Below are 17,545 nucleotides of genomic sequence, written 5' to 3' on the forward strand. Positions count from 1 at the left end.
CCAAAATATTTGAAAACCCGCCAAAACTAATCCAAAAATATTTTCAAACCCGCCAAAATAGAAAACCAGACAGAAGTGATCAATACATTCGAAAAAACCTGACAAAACATGATAAAGCCCACCAAAGCTAATCCAAACACACCAAAAACTGGGCTAAACAGAATCAAAACCTTCTAAAAACCGGCCAAAATATTTCAAAACCCGTCAAAACTAATCAAAACATTCCGAACACCCGCCAAAACATTCCAAATACCCGCCAAAATATTTTAAACCCCGCCAAAAGGAATCCAAACATTCCAAAACCTGCCAACACAATAAAAACAACTCAAGAGAATACAAAACATTCTAAAACCCAACCAAAACATTCCCGAAAACCCGCCAAAACATCATAAAAACAAATCAAAACCAACCAAAATATTCCGAAAACCCGCCAAAATAATTTAGACCCACAAAACTCATCAAAACATTCTGAAAAAATGCCAAAACATTAGAAAACCAGCCAGAACTGATCAAAACATTCAAAAAACTTGGCAAAACATCACAAAAACAAATCAAAACCAACCAAAACATTCCAAAAACCCGACAAAATAGTTTACAACCTGCCAAAACTGATCAAAACATTCTGAAAAGATGACAAAATACTAGAAAACCAGTCAGAAGTGATCAAAACTTTCAATAACTTGCCAAAACATAATCAAAACAAATGAAAGCAAACCAAAACATTCCAAATACCCGCCAAAATATTTGAAAACCCGCCAAAACTCATCCAAAAATATTTTCAAACCCGCCAAAATAGAAAACCAGACAGAAGTGATCAATACATTCGAAAAAACCTGACAAAACATGATAAAGCCCACCAAAGCTAATCCAAACACACCAAAAACTGGGCTAAACAGAATCAAAACCTTCTAAAAACCGGCCAAAATATTTCAAAACCCGTCAAAACTAATCAAAACATTCCGAATACCCGCCAAAACATTCCAAATACCCGCCAAAATATTTTAAACCCCGCCAAAAGAAATCCAAACATTCCAAAACCTGCCAACACAATAAAAACAACTCAAGAGAATACAAAACATTCTAAAACCCAACCAAAACATTCCCGAAAACCCGACAAAACATCATAAAAACAAATCAAAACCAACCAAAATATTCCGAAAACCCGCCAAAATAATTTAGACCCACAAAACTCATCAAAACATTCTGAAAAAATGCCAAAACATTAGAAAACCAGCCAGAACTGATCAAAACATTCAAAAAACTTGGCAAAACATCATAAAAACAAATCAAAACCAACCAAAACATTCCAAAAACCCGACAAAATAGTTTACAACCTGCCAAAACTGATCAAAACATTCTGAAAAGATGCCAAAATACTAGAAAACCAGTCAGAAGTGATCAAAACTTTCAATAACTTGCCAAAACATAATCAAAACAAATGAAAGCAAACCAAAACATTCCAAATACCCGCCAAAATATTTTAAAACCCGCCAAAACGAATCCAAACGTTCCACAACCTGCCAAGACAATAAAAACAACACAAGAGAAAACAAAACATTCTAAAACACCACCAAAACATTCCGAAAACCCGCCAAAAGATCATCAAAACAAATCAAAACAAACCAAACAATAGGAGGAACACGGCAACATATTGGCAAGCAAGAGATGGAGAGCGCGGCACCTTCTAGGAGGCCAAGAAAGAAGCCGCACAACACCTGCACTGTGTCTGCAACTTTCAAACTGCTAGAAGCTAGTGGCTTGCCACTGGCCTGCCTCTTCAATTGCCATTAGCATTCCAATGGAAGCTATTCTTGGACAATTTTGCTCTGCTTGCTGCTAGTTCTGCCCCAGCCTACCATAGATAACCTTGCTCTTCCCTTGAGGCTCTGAGATGCCAAGAACTTGTCAACTTCAAAGGGCGGGCCGGGCTACATCTACTCAGCTGCCACAGTTTCTCCTTGCTAGACCTAGTGGGAAAGCATTTTGCTGAGATGCAGAAGGCAAGAAACGCAGAATACGGAGACGCGGAGCTGTCCCAAGTGCCGCTGCCAGGCGTCTTGCCGCAGAAGGAGCGCCCCGGAGCGCACCGCAACCGGCACCGTCGTCTCTGCGCAAAGAGCCAAAATATTTTCAAACCCGCCAAAACTCATCCAAAAATATTTTCAAACCCGCCAAAATAGAAAACCAGACAGAAGTGATCAATACATTCGAAAAAACCTGACAAAACATGATAAAGCCCACCAAAGCTAATCCAAACACACCAAAAACTGGGCTAAACAGAATCAAAACCTTCTAAAAACCGGCCAAAATATTTCAAAACCCGTCAAAACTAATCAAAACATTCCGAATACCCGCCAAAACATTCCAAATACCCGCCAAAATATTTTAAACCCCGCCAAAAGGAATCCAAACATTCCAAAACCTGCCAACACAATAAAAACAACTCAAGAGAATACAAAACATTCTAAAACCCAACCAAAACATTCCCGAAAACCCGACAAAACATCATAAAAACAAATCAAAACCAACCAAAATATTCCGAAAACCCGCCCAAATAATTTAGACCCACAAAACTCATCAAAACATTCTGAAAAAATGCCAAAACATTAGAAAACCAGCCAGAACTGATCAAAACATTCAAAAAACTTGGCAAAACATCACAAAAACAAATCAAAACCAACCAAAACATTCCAAAAACCCGACAAAATAGTTTACAACCTGCCAAAACTGATCAAAACATTCTGAAAAGATGCCAAAATACTAGAAAACCAGTCAGAAGTGATCAAAACTTTCAATAACTTGCCAAAACATAATCAAAACAAATGAAAGCAAACCAAAACATTCCAAATACCCGCCAAAATATTTTAAAACCCGCCAAAACGAATCCAAACGTTCCACAACCTGCCAAGACAATAAAAACAACACAAGAGAAAACAAAACATTCTAAAACACCACCAAAACATTCCGAAAACCCGCCAAAAGATCATCAAAACAAATCAAAACAAACCAAACAATAGGAGGAACACGGCAACATATTGGCAAGCAAGAGACGGAGAGCGCGGCACCTTCTAGGAGGCCAAGAAGGAAGCCGCACAACACCTGCACTGTGTCTGCAACTTTCAAACTGCTAGAAGCTAGTGGCTTGCCACTGGCCTGCCTCTTCAATTGCCATTAGCATTCCAATGGAAGCTATTCTTGGACAACTTTGCTCTGCTTGCTGCTAGTTCTGCCCCAGCCTACCATAGATAACCTTGCTCTTCCCTTGAGGCTCTGAGATGCCAAGAACTTGTCAACTTCAAAGGGCGGGCCGGGCTACATCTACTCAGCTGCCACAGTTTCTCCTTGCTAGACCTAGTGGGAAAGCATTTTGCTGAGATGCAGAAGGCAAGAAACGCAGAATACGGAGACGCGGAGCTGTCCCAAGTGCCGCTGCCAGGCGTCTTGCCGCAGAAGGAGCGCCCCGGAGCGCACCGCATCCGGCACCGTCATCTCTGCGCAAAGAGCCAAAATATTTGAAAACCCGCCAAAACTAATCCAAAAATATTTTCAAACCCGCCAAAATAGAAAACCAGACAGAAGTGATCAATACATTCGAAAAAACCTGACAAAACATGATAAAGCCCACCAAAGCTAATCCAAACACACCAAAAACTGGGCTAAACAGAATCAAAACCTTCTAAAAACCGGCCAAAATATTTCAAAACCCGTCAAAACTAATCAAAACATTCCGAATACCCGCCAAAACATTCCAAATACCCGCCAAAATATTTTAAACCCCGCCAAAAGGAATCCAAACATTCCAAAACCTGCCAACACAATAAAAACAACTCAAGAGAATACAAAACATTCTAAAACCCAACCAAAACATTCCCGAAAACCCGCCAAAACATCATAAAAACAAATCAAAACCAACCAAAATATTCCGAAAACCCGCCAAAATAATTTAGACCCACAAAACTCATCAAAACATTCTGAAAAAATGCCAAAACATTAGAAAACCAGCCAGAACTGATCAAAACATTCAAAAAACTTGGCAAAACATCACAAAAACAAATCAAAACCAACCAAAACATTCCAAAAACCCGACAAAATAGTTTACAACCTGCCAAAACTGATCAAAACATTCTGAAAAGATGCCAAAATACTAGAAAACCAGTCAGAAGTGATCAAAACTTTCAATAACTTGCCAAAACATAATCAAAACAAATGAAAGCAAACCAAAACATTCCAAATACCCGCCAAAATATTTGAAAACCCGCCAAAACTCATCCAAAAATATTTTCAAACCCGCCAAAATAGAAAACCAGACAGAAGTGATCAATACATTCGAAAAAACCTGACAAAACATGATAAAGCCCACCAAAGCTAATCCAAACACACCAAAAACTGGGCTAAACAGAATCAAAACCTTCTAAAAACCGGCCAAAATATTTCAAAACCCGTCAAAACTAATCAAAACATTCCGAATACCCGCCAAAACATTCCAAATACCCGCCAAAATATTTTAAACCCCGCCAAAAGAAATCCAAACATTCCAAAACCGGCCAACACAATAAAAACAACTCAAGAGAATACAAAACATTCTAAAACCCAACCAAAACATTCCCGAAAACCCGACAAAACATCATAAAAACAAATCAAAACCAACCAAAATATTCCGAAAACCCGCCCAAATAATTTAGACCCACAAAACTCATCAAAACATTCTGAAAAAATGCCAAAACATTAGAAAACCAGCCAGAACTGATCAAAACATTCAAAAAACTTGGCAAAACATCACAAAAACAAATCAAAACCAACCAAAACATTCCAAAAACCCGACAAAATAGTTTACAACCTGCCAAAACTGATCAAAACATTCTGAAAAGATGCCAAAATACTAGAAAACCAGTCAGAAGTGATCAAAACTTTCAATAACTTGCCAAAACATAATCAAAACAAATGAAAGCAAACCAAAACATTCCAAATACCCGCCAAAATATTTGAAAACCCGCCAAAACTCATCCAAAAATATTTTCAAACCCGCCAAAATAGAAAACCAGACAGAAGTGATCAATACATTCGAAAAAACCTGACAAAACATGATAAAGCCCACCAAAGCTAATCCAAACACACCAAAAACTGGGCTAAACAGAATCAAAACCTTCTAAAAACCGGCCAAAATATTTCAAAACCCGTCAAAACTAATCAAAACATTCCGAATACCCGCCAAAACATTCCAAATACCCGCCAAAATATTTTAAACCCCGCCAAAAGAAATCCAAACATTCCAAAACCTGCCAACACAATAAAAACAACTCAAGAGAATACAAAACATTCTAAAACCCAACCAAAACATTCCCGAAAACCCGACAAAACATCATCAAAACAAATCAAAACCAACCAAAATATTCCGAAAACCCGCCAAAATAATTTAGACCCACAAAACTCATCAAAACATTCTGAAAAAATGCCAAAACATTAGAAAACCAGCCAGAACTGATCAAAACATTCAAAAAACTTGGCAAAACATCACAAAAACAAATCAAAACCAACCAAAACATTCCAAAAACCCGACAAAATAGTTTACAACCTGCCAAAACTGATCAAAACATTCTGAAAAGATGCCAAAATACTAGAAAACCAGTCAGAAGTGATCAAAACTTTCAATAACTTGCCAAAACATAATCAAAACAAATGAAAGCAAACCAAAACATTCCAAATACCCGCCAAAATATTTTAAAACCCGCCAAAACGAATCCAAACGTTCCACAACCTGCCAAGACAATAAAAACAACACAAGAGAAAACAAAACATTCTAAAACACCACCAAAACATTCCGAAAACCCGCCAAAAGATCATCAAAACAAATCAAAACAAACCAAACAATAGGAGGAACACGGCAACATATTGGCAAGCAAGAGACGGAGAGCGCGGCACCTTCTAGGAGGCCAAGAAGGAAGCCGCACAACACCTGCACTGTGTCTGCAACTTTCAAACTGCTAGAAGCTAGTGGCTTGCCACTGGCCTGCCTCTTCAATTGCCATTAGCATTCCAATGGAAGCTATTCTTGGACAACTTTGCTCTGCTTGCTGCTAGTTCTGCCCCAGCCTACCATAGATAACCTTGCTCTTCCCTTGAGGCTCTGAGATGCCAAGAACTTGTCAACTTCAAAGGGCGGGCCGGGCTACATCTACTCAGCTGCCACAGTTTCTCCTTGCTAGACCTAGTGGGAAAGCATTTTGCTGAGATGCAGAGGGCAAGAAACGCAGAATACGGAGACGCGGAGCTGTCCCAAGTGCCGCTGCCAGGCGTCTTGCCGCAGAAGGAGCGCCCCGGAGCGCACCGCAACCGGCACCGTCGTCTCTGCGCAAAGAGCCAAAATATTTGAAAACCCGCCAAAACTCATCCAAAAATATTTTCAAACCCGCCAAAATAGAAAACCAGACAGAAGTGATCAATACATTCGAAAAAACCTGACAAAACATGATAAAGCCCACCAAAGCTAATCCAAACACACCAAAAACTGGGCTAAACAGAATCAAAACCTTCTAAAAACCGGCCAAAATATTTCAAAACCCGTCAAAACTAATCAAAACATTCCGAATACCCGCCAAAACATTCCAAATACCCGCCAAAATATTTTAAACCCCGCCAAAAGGAATCCAAACATTCCAAAACCTGCCAACACAATAAAAACAACTCAAGAGAATACAAAACATTCTAAAACCCAACCAAAACATTCCCGAAAACCCGACAAAACATCATAAAAACAAATCAAAACCAACCAAAATATTCCGAAAACCCGCCAAAATAATTTAGACCCACAAAACTCATCAAAACATTCTGAAAAAATGCCAAAACATTAGAAAACCAGCCAGAACTGATCAAAACATTCAAAAAACTTGGCAAAACATCATAAAAACAAATCAAAACCAACCAAAACATTCCAAAAACCCGACAAAATAGTTTACAACCTGCCAAAACTGATCAAAACATTCTGAAAAGATGCCAAAATACTAGAAAACCAGTCAGAAGTGATCAAAACTTTCAATAACTTGCCAAAACATAATCAAAACAAATGAAAGCAAACCAAAACATTCCAAATACCCGCCAAAATATTTGAAAACCCGCCAAAACGAATCCAAACGTTCCACAACCTGCCAAGACAATAAAAACAACACAAGAGAAAACAAAACATTCTAAAACACCACCAAAACATTCCGAAAACCCGCCAAAAGATCATCAAAACAAATCAAAACAAACCAAACAATAGGAGGAACACGGCAACATATTGGCAAGCAAGAGATGGAGAGCGCGGCACCTACTAGGAGGCCAAGAAGGAAGCCGCACAACACCTGCACTGTGTCTGCAACTTTCAAACTGCTAGAAGCTAGTGGCTTGCCACTGGCCTGCCTCTTCAATTGCCATTAGCATTCCAATGGAAGCTATTCTTGGACAACTTTGCTCTGCTTGCTGCTAGTTCTGCCCCAGCCTACCATAGATAACCTTGCTCTTCCCTTAAGGCTCTGAGATGCCAAGAACTTGTCAACTTCAAAGGGCGGGCCGGGCTACATCTACTCAGCTGCCACAGTTTCTCCTTGCTAGACCTAGTGGGAAAGCATTTTGCTGAGATGCAGAAGGCAAGAAACGCAGAATACGGAGACGCGGAGCTGTCCCAAGTGCCGCTGCCAGGCGTCTTGCCGCAGAAGGAGCGCCCCGGAGCGCACCGCAACCGGCACCGTCGTCTCTGCGCAAAGAGCCAAAATATTTGAAAACCCGCCAAAACTAATCCAAAAATATTTTCAAACCCGCCAAAATAGAAAACCAGACAGAAGTGATCAATACATTCGAAAAAACCTGACAAAACATGATAAAGCCCACCAAAGCTAATCCAAACACACCAAAAACTGGGCTAAACAGAATCAAAACCTTCTAAAAACCGGCCAAAATATTTCAAAACCCGTCAAAACTAATCAAAACCTTCCGAATACCCGCCAAAACATTCCAAATACCCGCCAAAATATTTTAAACCCCGCCAAAAGGAATCCAAACATTCCAAAACCTGCCAACACAATAAAAACAACTCAAGAGAATACAAAACATTCTAAAACCCAACCAAAACATTCCCGAAAACCCGACAAAACATCATCAAAACAAATCAAAACCAACCAAAATATTCCGAAAACCCGCCAAAATAATTTAGACCCACAAAACTCATCAAAACATTCTGAAAAAATGCCAAAACATTAGAAAACCAGCCAGAACTGATCAAAACATTCAAAAAACTTGGCAAAACATCATAAAAACAAATCAAAACCAACCAAAACATTCCAAAAACCCGACAAAATAGTTTACAACCTGCCAAAACTGATCAAAACATTCTGAAAAGATGCCAAAATACTAGAAAACCAGTCAGAAGTGATCAAAACTTTCAATAACTTGCCAAAACATAATCAAAACAAATGAAAGCAAACCAAAACATTCCAAATACCCGCCAAAATATTTTAAAACCCGCCAAAACGAATCCAAACGTTCCACAACCTGCCAACACAATAAAAACAACACAAGAGAAAACAAAACATTCTAAAACACCACCAAAACATTCCGAAAACCCGCCAAAAGATCATCAAAACAAATCAAAACAAACCAAACAATAGGAGGAACACGGCAACATATTGGCAAGCAAGAGACGGAGAGCGCGGCACCTTCTAGGAGGCCAAGAAGGAAGCCGCACAACACCTGCACTGTGTCTGCAACTTTCAAACTGCTAGAAGCTAGTGGCTTGCCACTGGCCTGCCTCTTCAATTGCCATTAGCATTCCAATGGAAGCTATTCTTGGACAACTTTGCTCTGCTTGCTGCTAGTTCTGCCCCAGCCTACCATAGATAACCTTGCTCTTCCCTTGAGGCTCTGAGATGCCAAGAACTTGTCAACTTCAAAGGGCGGGCCGGGCTACATCTACTCAGCTGCCACAGTTTCTCCTTGCTAGACCTAGTGGGAAAGCATTTTGCTGAGATGCAGAGGGCAAGAAACGCAGAATACGGAGACGCGGAGCTGTCCCAAGTGCCGCTGCCAGGCGTCTTTCCGCAGAAGGAGCGCCCCGGAGCGCACCGCAACCGGCACCGTCGTCTCTGCGCAAAGAGCCAAAATATTTTCAAACCCGCCAAAACTCATCCAAAAATATTTTCAAACCCGCCAAAATAGAAAACCAGACAGAAGTGATCAATACATTCGAAAAAACCTGACAAAACATGATAAAGCCCACCAAAGCTAATCCAAACACACCAAAAACTGGGCTAAACAGAATCAAAACCTTCTAAAAACCGGCCAAAATATTTCAAAACCCGTCAAAACTAATCAAAACATTCCGAATACCCGCCAAAACATTCCAAATACCCGCCAAAATATTTTAAACCCCGCCAAAAGGAATCCAAACATTCCAAAACCTGCCAACACAATAAAAACAACTCAAGAGAATACAAAACATTCTAAAACCCAACCAAAACATTCCCGAAAACCCGACAAAACATCATCAAAACAAATCAAAACCAACCAAAATATTCCGAAAACCCGCCAAAATAATTTAGACCCACAAAACTCATCAAAACATTCTGAAAAAATGCCAAAACATTAGAAAACCAGCCAGAACTGATCAAAACATTCCAAAAACTTGGCAAAACATCATAAAAACAAATCAAAACCAACCAAAACATTCCAAAAACCCGACAAAATAGTTTACAACCTGCCAAAACTGATCAAAACATTCTGAAAAGATGCCAAAATACTAGAAAACCAGTCAGAAGTGATCAAAACTTTCAATAACTTGCCAAAACATAATCAAAACAAATGAAAGCAAACCAAAACATTCCAAATACCCGCCAAAATATTTTAAAACCCGCCAAAACGAATCCAAACGTTCCACAACCTGCCAAGACAATAAAAACAACACAAGAGAAAACAAAACATTCTAAAACACCACCAAAACATTCCGAAAACCCGCCAAAAGATCATCAAAACAAATCAAAACAAACCAAACAATAGGAGGAACACGGCAACATATTGGCAAGCAAGAGATGGAGAGCGCGGCACCTACTAGGAGGCCAAGAAGGAAGCCGCACAACACCTGCACTGTGTCTGCAACTTTCAAACTGCTAGAAGCTAGTGGCTTGCCACTGGCCTGCCTCTTCAATTGCCATTAGCATTCCAATGGAAGCTATTCTTGGACAACTTTGCTCTGCTTGCTGCTAGTTCTGCCCCAGCCTACCATAGATAACCTTGCTCTTCCCTTAAGGCTCTGAGATGCCAAGAACTTGTCAACTTCAAAGGGCGGGCCGGGCTACATCTACTCAGCTGCCACAGTTTCTCCTTGCTAGACCTAGTGGGAAAGCATTTTGCTGAGATGCAGAAGGCAAGAAACGCAGAATACGGAGACGCGGAGCTGTCCCAAGTGCCGCTGCCAGGCGTCTTGCCGCAGAAGGAGCGCCCCGGAGCGCACCGCAACCGGCACCGTCGTCTCTGCGCAAAGAGCCAAAATATTTGAAAACCCGCCAAAACTCATCCAAAAATATTTTCAAACCCGCCAAAATAGAAAACCAGACAGAAGTGATCAATACATTCGAAAAAACCTGACAAAACATGATAAAGCCCACCAAAGCTAATCCAAACACACCAAAAACTGGGCTAAACAGAATCAAAACCTTCTAAAAACCGGCCAAAATATTTCAAAACCCGTCAAAACTAATCAAAACATTCCGAATACCCGCCAAAACATTCCAAATACCCGCCAAAATATTTTAAACCCCGCCAAAAGGAATCCAAACATTCCAAAACCTGCCAACACAATAAAAACAACTCAAGAGAATACAAAACATTCTAAAACCCAACCAAAACATTCCCGAAAACCCGACAAAACATCATCAAAACAAATCAAAACCAACCAAAATATTCCGAAAACCCGCCAAAATAATTTAGACCCACAAAACTCATCAAAACATTCTGAAAAAATGCCAAAACATTAGAAAACCAGCCAGAACTGATCAAAACATTCAAAAAACTTGGCAAAACATCATAAAAACAAATCAAAACCAACCAAAACATTCCAAAAACCCGACAAAATAGTTTACAACCTGCCAAAACTGATCAAAACATTCTGAAAAGATGCCAAAATACTAGAAAACCAGTCAGAAGTGATCAAAACTTTCAATAACTTGCCAAAACATAATCAAAACAAATGAAAGCAAACCAAAACATTCCAAATACCCGCCAAAATATTTTAAAACCCGCCAAAACGAATCCAAACGTTCCACAACCTGCCAACACAATAAAAACAACACAAGAGAAAACAAAACATTCTAAAACACCACCAAAACATTCCGAAAACCCGCCAAAAGATCATCAAAACAAATCAAAACAAACCAAACAATAGGAGGAACACGGCAACATATTGGCAAGCAAGAGACGGAGAGCGCGGCACCTTCTAGGAGGCCAAGAAAGAAGCCGCACAACACCTGCACTGTGTCTGCAACTTTCAAACTGCTAGAAGCTAGTGGCTTGCCACTGGCCTGCCTCTTCAATTGCCATTAGCATTCCAATGGAAGCTATTCTTGGACAATTTTGCTCTGCTTGCTGCTAGTTCTGCCCCAGCCTACCATAGATAACCTTGCTCTTCCCTTGAGGCTCTGAGATGCCAAGAACTTGTCAACTTCAAAGGGCGGGCCGGGCTACATCTACTCAGCTGCCACAGTTTCTCCTTGCTAGACCTAGTGGGAAAGCATTTTGCTGAGATGCAGAAGGCAAGAAACGCACAATACGGAGACGCGGAGCTGTCCCAAGTGCCGCTGCCAGGCGTCTTGCCGCAGAAGGAGCGCCCCGGAGCGCACCGCAACCGGCACCGTCGTCTCTGCGCAAAGAGCCAAAATATTTGAAAACCCGCCAAAACTCATCCAAAAATATTTTCAAACCCGCCAAAATAGAAAACCAGACAGAAGTGATCAATACATTCGAAAAAACCTGACAAAACATGATAAAGCCCACCAAAGCTAATCCAAACACACCAAAAACTGGGCTAAACAGAATCAAAACCTTCTAAAAACCGGCCAAAATATTTCAAAACCCGTCAAAACTAATCAAAACATTCCGAATACCCGCCAAAACATTCCAAATACCCGCCAAAATATTTTAAAACCCGCCAAAACGAATCCAAACGTTCCACAACCTGCCAAGACAATAAAAACAACACAAGAGAAAACAAAACATTCTAAAACACCACCAAAACATTCCGAAAACCCGCCAAAACATCATCAAAACAAATCAAAACAAACCAAACAATAGGAGGAACACGGCAACATATTGGCAAGCAAGAGACGGAGAGCGCGGCACCTTCTAGGAGGCCAAGAAGGAAGCCGCACAACACCTGCACTGTGTCTGCAACTTTCAAACTGCTAGAAGCTAGTGGCTTGCCACTGGCCTGCCTCTTCAATTGCCATTAGCATTCCAATGGAAGCTATTCTTGGACAACTTTGCTCTGCTTGCTGCTAGTTCTGCCCCAGCCTACCATAGATAACCTTGCTCTTCCCTTGAGGCTCTGAGATGCCAAGAACTTGTCAACTTCAAAGGGCGGGCCGGGCTACATCTACTCAGCTGCCACAGTTTCTCCTTGCTAGACCTAGTGGGAAAGCATTTTGCTGAGATGCAGAAGGCAAGAAACGCAGAATACGGAGACGCGGAGCTGTCCCAAGTGCCGCTGCCAGGCGTCTTGCCGCAGAAGGAGCGCCCCGGAGCGCACCGCAACCGGCACCGTCATCTCTGCGCAAAGAGCCAAAATATTTGAAAACCCGCCAAAACTAATCCAAAAATATTTTCAAACCCGCCAAAATAGAAAACCAGACAGAAGTGATCAATACATTCGAAAAAACCTGACAAAACATGATAAAGCCCACCAAAGCTAATCCAAACACACCAAAAACTGGGCTAAACAGAATCAAAACCTTCTAAAAACCGGCCAAAATATTTCAAAACCCGTCAAAACTAATCAAAACATTCCGAATACCCGCCAAAACATTCCAAATACCCGCCAAAATATTTTAAACCCCGCCAAAAGGAATCCAAACATTCCAAAACCTGCCAACACAATAAAAACAACTCAAGAGAATACAAAACATTCTAAAACCCAACCAAAACATTCCCGAAAACCCGACAAAACATCATAAAAACAAATCAAAACCAACCAAAATATTCCGAAAACCCGCCAAAATAATTTAGACCCACAAAACTCATCAAAACATTCTGAAAAAATGCCAAAACATTAGAAAACCAGCCAGAACTGATCAAAACATTCAAAAAACTTGGCAAAACATCATAAAAACAAATCAAAACCAACCAAAACATTCCAAAAACCCGACAAAATAGTTTACAACCTGCCAAAACTGATCAAAACATTCTGAAAAGATGCCAAAATACTAGAAAACCAGTCAGAAGTGATCAAAACTTTCAATAACTTGCCAAAACATAATCAAAACAAATGAAAGCAAACCAAAACATTCCAAATACCCGCCAAAATATTTTAAAACCCGCCAAAACGAATCCAAACGTTCCACAACCTGCCAAGACAATAAAAACAACACAAGAGAAAACAAAACATTCTAAAACACCACCAAAACATTCCGAAAACCCGCCAAAAGATCATCAAAACAAATCAAAACAAACCAAACAATAGGAGGAACACGGCAACATATTGGCAAGCAAGAGACGGAGAGCGCGGCACCTTCTAGGAGGCCAAGAAAGAAGCCGCACAACACCTGCACTGTGTCTGCAACTTTCAAACTGCTAGAAGCTAGTGGCTTGCCACTGGCCTGCCTCTTCAATTGCCATTAGCATTCCAATGGAAGCTATTCTTGGACAATTTTGCTCTGCTTGCTGCTAGTTCTGCCCCAGCCTACCATAGATAACCTTGCTCTTCCCTTGAGGCTCTGAGATGCCAAGAACTTGTCAACTTCAAAGGGCGGGCCGGGCTACATCTACTCAGCTGCCACAGTTTCTCCTTGCTAGACCTAGTGGGAAAGCATTTTGCTGAGATGCAGAGGGCAAGAAACGCAGAATACGGAGACGCGGAGCTGTCCCAAGTGCCGCTGCCAGGCGTCTTGCCGCAGAAGGAGCGCCCCGGAGCGCACCGCAACCGGCACCGTCGTCTCTGCGCAAAGAGCCAAAATATTTGAAAACCCGCCAAAACTCATCCAAAACTATTTTCAAACCCGCCAAAATAGAAAACCAGACAGAAGTGATCAATACATTCGAAAAAACCTGACAAAACATGATAAAGCCCACCAAAGCTAATCCAAACACACCAAAAACTGGGCTAAACAGAATCAAAACCTTCTAAAAACCGGCCAAAATATTTCAAAACCCGTCAAAACTAATCAAAACATTCCGAATACCCGCCAAAACATTCCAAATACCCGCCAAAATATTTTAAAACCCGCCAAAACGAATCCAAACGTTCCACAACCTGCCAAGACAATAAAAACAACACAAGAGAAAACAAAACATTCTAAAACACCACCAAAACATTCCGAAAACCCGCCAAAACATCATCAAAACAAATCAAAACAAACCAAACAATAGGAGGAACACGGCAACATATTGGCAAGCAAGAGACGGAGAGCGCGGCACCTTCTAGGAGGCCAAGAAGGAAGCCGCACAACACCTGCACTGTGTCTGCAACTTTCAAACTGCTAGAAGCTAGTGGCTTGCCACTGGCCTGCCTCTTCAATTGCCATTAGCATTCCAATGGAAGCTATTCTTGGACAACTTTGCTCTGCTTGCTGCTAGTTCTGCCCCAGCCTACCATAGATAACCTTGCTCTTCCCTTGAGGCTCTGAGATGCCAAGAACTTGTCAACTTCAAAGGGCGGGCCGGGCTACATCTACTCAGCTGCCACAGTTTCTCCTTGCTAGACCTAGTGGGAAAGCATTTTGCTGAGATGCAGAAGGCAAGAAACGCAGAATACGGAGACGCGGAGCTGTCCCAAGTGCCGCTGCCAGGCGTCTTGCCGCAGAAGGAGCGCCCCGGAGCGCACCGCAACCGGCACCGTCATCTCTGCGCAAAGAGCCAAAATATTTGAAAACCCGCCAAAACTAATCCAAAAATATTTTCAAACCCGCCAAAATAGAAAACCAGACAGAAGTGATCAATACATTCGAAAAAACCTGACAAAACATGATAAAGCCCACCAAAGCTAATCCAAACACACCAAAAACTGGGCTAAACAGAATCAAAACCTTCTAAAAACCGGCCAAAATATTTCAAAACCCGTCAAAACTAATCAAAACATTCCGAATACCCGCCAAAACATTCCAAATACCCGCCAAAATATTTTAAACCCCGCCAAAAGGAATCCAAACATTCCAAAACCTGCCAACACAATAAAAACAACTCAAGAGAATACAAAACATTCTAAAACCCAACCAAAACATTCCCGAAAACCCGACAAAACATCATAAAAACAAATCAAAACCAACCAAAATATTCCGAAAACCCGCCAAAATAATTTAGACCCACAAAACTCATCAAAACATTCTGAAAAAATGCCAAAACATTAGAAAACCAGCCAGAACTGATCAAAACATTCCAAAAACTTGGCAAAACATCATAAAAACAAATCAAAACCAACCAAAACATTCCAAAAACCCGACAAAATAGTTTACAACCTGCCAAAACTGATCAAAACATTCTGAAAAGATGCCAAAATACTAGAAAACCAGTCAGAAGTGATCAAAACTTTCAATAACTTGCCAAAACATAATCAAAACAAATGAAAGCAAACCAAAACATTCCAAATACCCGCCAAAATATTTTAAAACCCGCCAAAACGAATCCAAACGTTCCACAACCTGCCAAGACAATAAAAACAACACAAGAGAAAACAAAACATTCTAAAACACCACCAAAACATTCCGAAAACCCGCCAAAAGATCATCAAAACAAATCAAAACAAACCAAACAATAGGAGGAACACGGCAACATATTGGCAAGCAAGAGACGGAGAGCGCGGCACCTTCTAGGAGGCCAAGAAGGAAGCCGCACAACACCTGCACTGTGTCTGCAACTTTCAAACTGCTAGAAGCTAGTGGCTTGCCACTGGCCTGCCTCTTCAATTGCCATTAGCATTCCAATGGAAGCTATTCTTGGACAACTTTGCTCTGCTTGCTGCTAGTTCTGCCCCAGCCTACCATAGATAACCTTGCTCTTCCCTTGAGGCTCTGAGATGCCAAGAACTTGTCAACTTCAAAGGGCGGGCCGGGCTACATCTACTCAGCTGCCACAGTTTCTCCTTGCTAGACCTAGTGGGAAAGCATTTTGCTGAGATGCAGAGGGCAAGAAACGCAGAATACGGAGACGCGGAGCTGTCCCAAGTGCCGCTGCCAGGCGTCTTGCCGCAGAAGGAGCGCCCCGGAGCGCACCGCAACCGGCACCGTCGTCTCTGCGCAAAGAGCCAAAATATTTGAAAACCCGACAAAACTCATCCAAAAATATTTTCAAACCCGCCAAAATAGAAAACCAGACAGAAGTGATCAATACATTCGAAAAAACCTGACAAAACATGATAAAGCCCACCAAAGCTAATCCAAACACACCAAAAACTGGGCTAAACAGAATCAAAACCTTCTAAAAACCGGCCAAAATATTTCAAAACCCGTCAAAACTAATCAAAACATTCCGAATACCCGCCAAAACATTCCAAATACCCGCCAAAATATTTTAAACCCCGCCAAAAGGAATCCAAACATTCCAAAACCTGCCAACACAATAAAAACAACTCAAGAGAATACAAAACATTCTAAAACCCAACCAAAACATTCCCGAAAACCCGACAAAACATCATCAAAACAAATCAAAACCAACCAAAATATTCCGAAAACCCGCCAAAATAATTTAGACCCACAAAACTCATCAAAACATTCTGAAAAAATGCCAAAACATTAGAAAACCAGCCAGAACTGATCAAAACATTCCAAAAACTTGGCAAAACATCATAAAAACAAATCAAAACCAACCAAAACATTCCAAAAACCCGACAAAATAGTTTACAACCTGCCAAAACTGATCAAAACATTCTGAAAAGATGCCAAAATACTAGAAAACCAGTCAGAAGTGATCAAAACTTTCAATAACTTGCCAAAACATAATCAAAACAAATGAAAGCAAACCAAAACATTCCAAATACCCGCCAAAATATTTTAAAACCCGCCAAAACGAATCCAAACGTTCCACAACCTGCCAAGACAATAAAAACAACACAAGAGAAAACAAAACATTCTAAAACACCACCAAAACATTCCGAAAACCCGCCAAAAGATCATCAAAACAAATCAAAACAAACCAAACAATAGGAGGAACACGGCAACATATTGGCAAGCAAGAGACGGAGAGCGCGGCACCTTCTAGGAGGCCAAGAAAGAAGCCGCACAACACCTGCACTGTGTCTGCAACTTTCAAACTGCTAGAAGCTAGTGGCTTGCCACTGGCCTGCCTCTTCAATTGCCATTAGCATTCCAATGGAAGCTAT

This window comes from Passer domesticus, chromosome 7 (assembly GCF_036417665.1).
Source record: "Passer domesticus isolate bPasDom1 chromosome 7, bPasDom1.hap1, whole genome shotgun sequence".
Taxonomy (NCBI): domain Eukaryota; kingdom Metazoa; phylum Chordata; class Aves; order Passeriformes; family Passeridae; genus Passer; species Passer domesticus.